The sequence below is a fragment of the Neophocaena asiaeorientalis genome, unplaced genomic scaffold (genome assembly GCF_003031525.2).
Source record: "Neophocaena asiaeorientalis asiaeorientalis breed wild unplaced genomic scaffold, Neophocaena_asiaeorientalis_V1.1 scaffold714, whole genome shotgun sequence".
Lineage (NCBI taxonomy): Eukaryota > Metazoa > Chordata > Mammalia > Artiodactyla > Phocoenidae > Neophocaena > Neophocaena asiaeorientalis.
In genome coordinates, this window is record NW_020175660.1 from 1243161 (window position 1) to 1249249 (window position 6089).

The following is a 6089-nucleotide window of genomic DNA, read 5'->3' on the forward strand; positions in this document are numbered from 1 at the left end:
AAAAAAAAAAAAAAAAGATATAAATTTAAGAGAGTTATCACTGTGTAAATAACAGTTGAATTCATTGAAATAGTGTATCTATCCCTAAATGACTGTATCCACTGGGTTACTTTTGGTAATTGAAAATTACATAAATAATAAAAGGGTTGAATATACTATAATAAAAAGATGCAAGTTAGTAAAATGATTCTAGGATTATTTCATTCAAGCATAGCAGCATCACCAAGGACCACCCAGGTTTTTTCCATCTTTTAACACTGCCATTCTTTTTCTGTTGGGTTGTCCTCTTAGGCAGTTTCTCTCCTCATGGTCCTAAGATGGCTGCCATTGTTCTGCTTAACAATTCAAACCCAAAGTTACCTGCAAAAAGTACGTGTTTTCACCTGGGTGTCTCTTTTTCATCAGCCTGGGAAAACCTTTCCCAGAAGCTCCCCAGCAAACTTAGTGTCTTGTCTTGTTGTCCAGAATTGCATCAGATGCTTATTGCTAACCCTCTCATTGGCAGGGGGGATGGAAATTGACACTATTGGCTTAGACTAGAGCTTTCTAACCCTGGTGTTAGGCATCCTTTTGTCATATCTCTTTGGAAGAAGCTTTTTTCCCCATGCCTTTTGGTTCTCTGTTCTCTAGACAACTAAGTTTCACATCACTGAGTTTTTGCTATTCAGTACTTCAGATCAGCTAATATTTGTTGAAATCCTACTCTGTGTCATTAGCTGTGCTAAGTTCTAGGATATAGCAATGAATAAGAAAGTTACAGTTTGATACGGAAATATGCTTAAGCGGAAGAGTGCTATCATAGAATTATACACTAAAGTTTATTTGTATTTGGGGTTTAATGCCACTGTTTATATCTTTAGTTTTATGAGAAAAGGCATCTTGAGTTTCTAAATCAAGCTTATATTCAATTTATAAATGAACTTTTGGAACATTTAGAATATAACTTGTTAATACGTTTGACCCCCCTTTCTGTATTAAGTGGATTACATCCTTTATTATAGAAATGCATGATAAACTAATCTAAATTATACTGTTCATTTGAGTTACAGCTAAAACTGTATTATGTTTTTCTGAAGCATAATGTTTGAGTTTTTTAGCTAATGTACTGAAAGTTTTAATAGTAATACCTTTAGTTTAAGAGCCCAACTGAAATGTTTTGTAAAATGATTATTTTGTAATTTGCTATTTTTAAAAATGGTTCTATAATTGCAGCTATGATGTTTACAGCAGTACTTATACAGTATGTGGGGTGCTTTTTATGAATGCTAAGAGAGGGGAAATGAAGAAAGGGGATTTGGAGTGGTGGAAGGAAAAATGTACAATCAGTATTGCTGATTTTGTGAATACTAAGAAATCTACTTTTTGACATCTGGTACAAATAGAAAAGCAATCTTAAATTTTGTCTTAGACTGAGTATTTATCAAAAGCATATTTATACTAGTTCCTTTGCAAATCTTACTAATATAGGAGTTAATAGGTAATGTCTAACACCGCAAGATAACTAGAATATCCACAATTGATGTTTGTCACTGATGGATTCTGTATGGTTAGTGATCTTTAAAGTATCCCAGTGCTTTAAGATTTAACCACTTTAATAATTTTGAAAACCGAGAGGGATGTGTACATTTTTATGGCAAAAAAGATTTTTGTAAAGGCAATATGGGATTAAAATGAACTTTTCCCATGTTTGCAAATGCTTATTAACTTTGAGGAAATTCCAATGTTCGCTCTGAATTACAAAGTACTAGAATATATCCAGAAAGATTCACCTTTCATTTATTATGAGTCATTAAGAAGCTCTAATGTGTTTTTAAAAGAATTACCTTAACTTAATATGTTTTCTAGAACTAAGAAACTTAAAAATTTCAGGCACAAAATCTTTTTTTTTTTTTTTTTCGCGGTACGCGGGCCTCTCACTGCTGTGGCCTCTCCCGTTGCAGAGCACAGGCTCCGGACGCGCAGGCTCAGTGGCCATGGCTCACGGGCCCAGCCACTCCGCGGCATGTGGGATCTTCCCGACCGGAGCACGAACCGGTGTCCCCTGCATCGGCAGGCGGACTCTCAATCACTGTGTCACCAGGGAAGCCCAGGCACAAAATCTTTGGTGAAAATATTAATCCTTACAATTGTTTAGTGTTTGGTTCTGACTGGATCCCTTGTCACTGTTAAACACAGTTTATAGTGCTAAAAGCCTGTGGCAAATTACCTTATAAATTGAGTGATTAAAGTTGTTGCAGGCATTTTGCCTATGTAAATCCTATTTCTGTGCCTGTACATATTTATAGATCTCTGCTTAAAGGACTGTAGTTGCAAAGGTTAGGAAACGGTTTACTTTGACTCACACAATTTCTAGTATGTAAAAAGTGACTTGCAGACCTGAATCGTGAAGCACATCCTGTCCTTTGATTGCCTTTTATTTTCCTCTTAGTAATGAAGTGAAATCTTACTTGGTTTTCCTTAGCCAGTCTTAAATTCAATCCTTAGAAAAGGTTTTCTGAAGTGTATGATTTGTCATGTATTTGTACATATGAGAGAATTGAGGGAGGATAGATAATTCAGAGTCTTGGACTTTGCAGGTGGTATATTTGAAGATTCTTTGTGATTATGTATTTTCCTTTCTTTTTAATTAACTTTAGCATAAAGCTTGTAGCTTTTTTTTCACACCAAGGAAGCAGTGTTGTAATAAATAGTGCTATAATAAACAATGGTTGATAAGTGGTTTACATGCTAATTTTATTTATTGTTTGATCCATTGTAAATATCTGGTAGAATTAGAATCAGGCCATATTTTTTTTTAAATAAATTTATTTATTTTTGGCTGTGTTGGATCTTCATTGCTGCATTGCGGGCTTTCTATAGTTGTGGCGATTGGGGGCTATTCTTCGTTGCGGTGCGTGGGCTTCTCATTGCGGTTGGCATCTCTTGTTGCAGAGCGTGGGCTGTAGGCACACGGGCTTCAGTAGTTGTGGAGCACGGGCTCAGTAGTTGTGACTCATGGGCTCTAGGGCGCACGGGCATAGTTGCTCCGCAGCATGTGGGGATCTTCCCAGACCAGGGCTCGAACCCATGTCCCCTGCATTGGCAGGCAGATTCTTAACCACTGCGCCACCAGGAAAGTACGAATGCGAGCCATATATTTTTAAACATAGTCACTTTGATGGACTATTTAAAACTTTATGAGACTAGGTTAATCTGAGCTTTGTTTAATGTAGTGATTGCCTCCCCTCTCTTCCATACACCCTTAGGGAAGAACGGAGTTATTGGCAAAGAATGGCTTTGGAGGAAAATCTTTATGCCATTTCTAAAGTGGAAACACAATGCTTTTATTTTTTGATTAGTATAAGGTAAATTTTTTAAGACTATGATTATCTCAGAGAAAAAAAAAAACACCTAAATACCAGGTCTCCATTACTGCTCTCCCTGATTTCTCTGAGTGATGGTGTAAGAGTTTTATAGTCATGTGAATACCCTGAAAAATGTCAGGGGTCTGGTGAAGTTGTAGGTAACTAGTGCATTGAGAAGACTGTTAAAAGGCTTCTAAATGCAGACAAAGCATTACTAATTGCTTTCAGGGTCAGTCTGTCTTTAGTTGGACCATGAAAGATTTAGCATGGCCCTATGGCAGCCTGTCTGCCGAGTGGAGACTCTTGTCCGTAAGAAAGGCTATCTGATATGCTAGACCGTTTCAGGTTGCCCCAGTTTACATGAATTTAGTCATTATTGCCAAGACTACTAAACCTCAGTGTGACACAAGTGATACTTCGAAATGGGCTTGAAGACAAAGGCATTTTGACCTTGCAGTGGGACATAAGTAATATTCATACAGCTTAAAATTTTTCTTTTTAAAATATGAAACAGAATACTGTACTATTTGACATTTCAGTTAAAAGATACATTCAATGAAATTATTTTTATGATCTGTAAGTAAACAGCACACCTGCCTTTCAGTAAATTAAAATTTTTAATGTTTTTCCTCGTTTAGATTTATGAACGTTGTCTCTTAAAGCAGTAGGGTGCTAATGCAGTAGTAACACAGTTGAAACCTATGCCATGGACTTAGACCAAGCAGTGCAATTAATTCTTGACCCTCACAATTCCTAATGTTCTAGGCTGAAGTTTGAAATTAAAACTGCTTACTGAGACTTTGTGATAGAAAGTGAAATACTGGCTGGGTGGTCCAATTTTTGTTCAAGTAGGAATCTGAATATTGTAGAATTGTAAATTTTAGTGCTGCTTCTGGCTGTTATCATTTTTCAGTTTGAGATGTGATTTTTTTTTTCTTCAAAAGCTTAGGCTGATGACAGAAATTTTACATGTGAGTAATTTTTTCTGCAGAACTACTATGTTGTAAAGTTGAAAATACTCAAAATGTGAAACTTGTTTGGGCAGAAGTTTGTGAAGTGATAGATTTCTAAAGTACTGTAGAAGTTTTCGTTGACTTTACATTGAAAATGTATAGTTTTATGCATGATAAAATTTTGCTATTTCTTCTACATGTGTTATTCTGACAAATAAACATTCTTTCAGTCTTGAATATGTTCCTTTTTTCTAAACAGATTTATGAAAATATGCATCAGTTTAATACTGTCTTGGAATTCATGAGATGGAAGCATAGGTCAAAGCTGTTTGGAGAAAATTGGAAGTACAGTTTTATCTAGCCACATCTCTGAGGTAAGAAAAAGACTTTTAAGAAAATAATTAGAATAATATGAAAATTCTCATTTCTTAACAATTGAAAATAGTCCTTCTGTATTACCACTGCAGCTTTATGTTAGCTTCTTTATTCTTTAATCACCTTCCTTATGAGTTCATAAGTATCAATAGTTATAACATACTTTTCTCTCCTTATAAATGTTGAACCTCTTCAGGAGTAAAAAGTATTTATTACTAATACAACTTTCTTTAATTGTAGCAAATAAGCATTAAGTGATGTATGTAATAATTTCTTTCCTCTCATGATGACAAAACAGGTTAGAATGGAAGATTATATTAAAATGAATGTTTACATTATTCTGAAACTTCCACATATTTAGAATTTAGGATAAAATTGTTACTTTGAATAATAGATCTTTGGAGGTAGAATTTATTCAAAGAAGTGGGAACTGCAGTAACATAAGGGACAGGGGAGAAGAAGTCATTCTAAGACAATATGTACAGAGAAATCAAGTTCATTATTTTCAAATCCATAGAGACAGATCATCAGGTAAAAGGTTTAATCCTTCACGGATCTGTACTTTAAAAAAATAAAAACCAGGGGGCTTCCCTGGTGGCGCAGTGGTTGGGAGTCTGCCTGCCGATGCAGGGGACACGGGTTCGTGCCCCAGTCTGGGAGGATCCCACATGCTGCGGAGCGGCTGGGCCCGTGAGCCATGGCCGCTGAGCTTGCACGTCCGGAGCCTGTGCTCCGCAGTGGGAGAGGCCACAACAGTGAGAGGCCCACGTACCGCACAAAAAAATAAAAAATAAAAACCAGAACATACACTTTTGTGAAGTGGTCTATACTTTTTCCTCTTTAAATAGTAGGTTCTGCTTCCTTATAGCATTCATTCATCATCCTTCTGTCCCTTCCAAGCTGGTCTATTTGTTCTTTTGAGAAATATTCATGACTTTCTAATTGTCTTTTTTTAGGTTTCATACTCTTTAATCACTGTAGTAGTTGCCATTTTTCCTTTCATGAAATGCTGCTGGCTTCTATGACCCTGTGCTCTTCTAGTTCTACTTCTTTAATTACTCCCTCAAAATTTTTTTCTTTCTTCTCCTATTATTTTTTTAATTAAAGAATAGTTGTCCTCCTATGATTAAATAATGACCGTCCCTAAGGTTTTATAATTGAAATTCTTGTTTTTCCTTTTTAAGTCTTTCCTAATCTCTTGATTTCAGCAATTACCTCTAAAATGATCTCTCTCAACATCATATCTCTGCTGTGACACTTTTCTAAGATTTGACACGTATTTTCAACTGCTTGCTTCACACTCAGTGTTCCCACTTCTACTACTGGACCTCTTTGTCACCCACGCTCAAAGTCTCAGTGCCAAATCTGATTCTTCATCTTTTCCTTCCTAATCTTTTTTTTTTTTTTTTTTTTTGGG

The 6089-nt window shown here is 35.9% G+C and overlaps 1 protein-coding gene across 1 annotated transcript in view; it reads left to right on the forward strand.

Moving 5' to 3' along the window:
* Positions 1 to 6089, forward strand: part of BMPR1A (bone morphogenetic protein receptor type 1A) — an 87230-nt gene that overhangs the window by 21515 nt on the left and 59626 nt on the right. The window contains exon 2 of the mRNA XM_024731428.1: positions 4557 to 4671. The gene's annotated coding sequence lies outside the window, so the exon portion shown is untranslated. The remainder of the gene's footprint in view (positions 1 to 4556; positions 4672 to 6089) is intronic.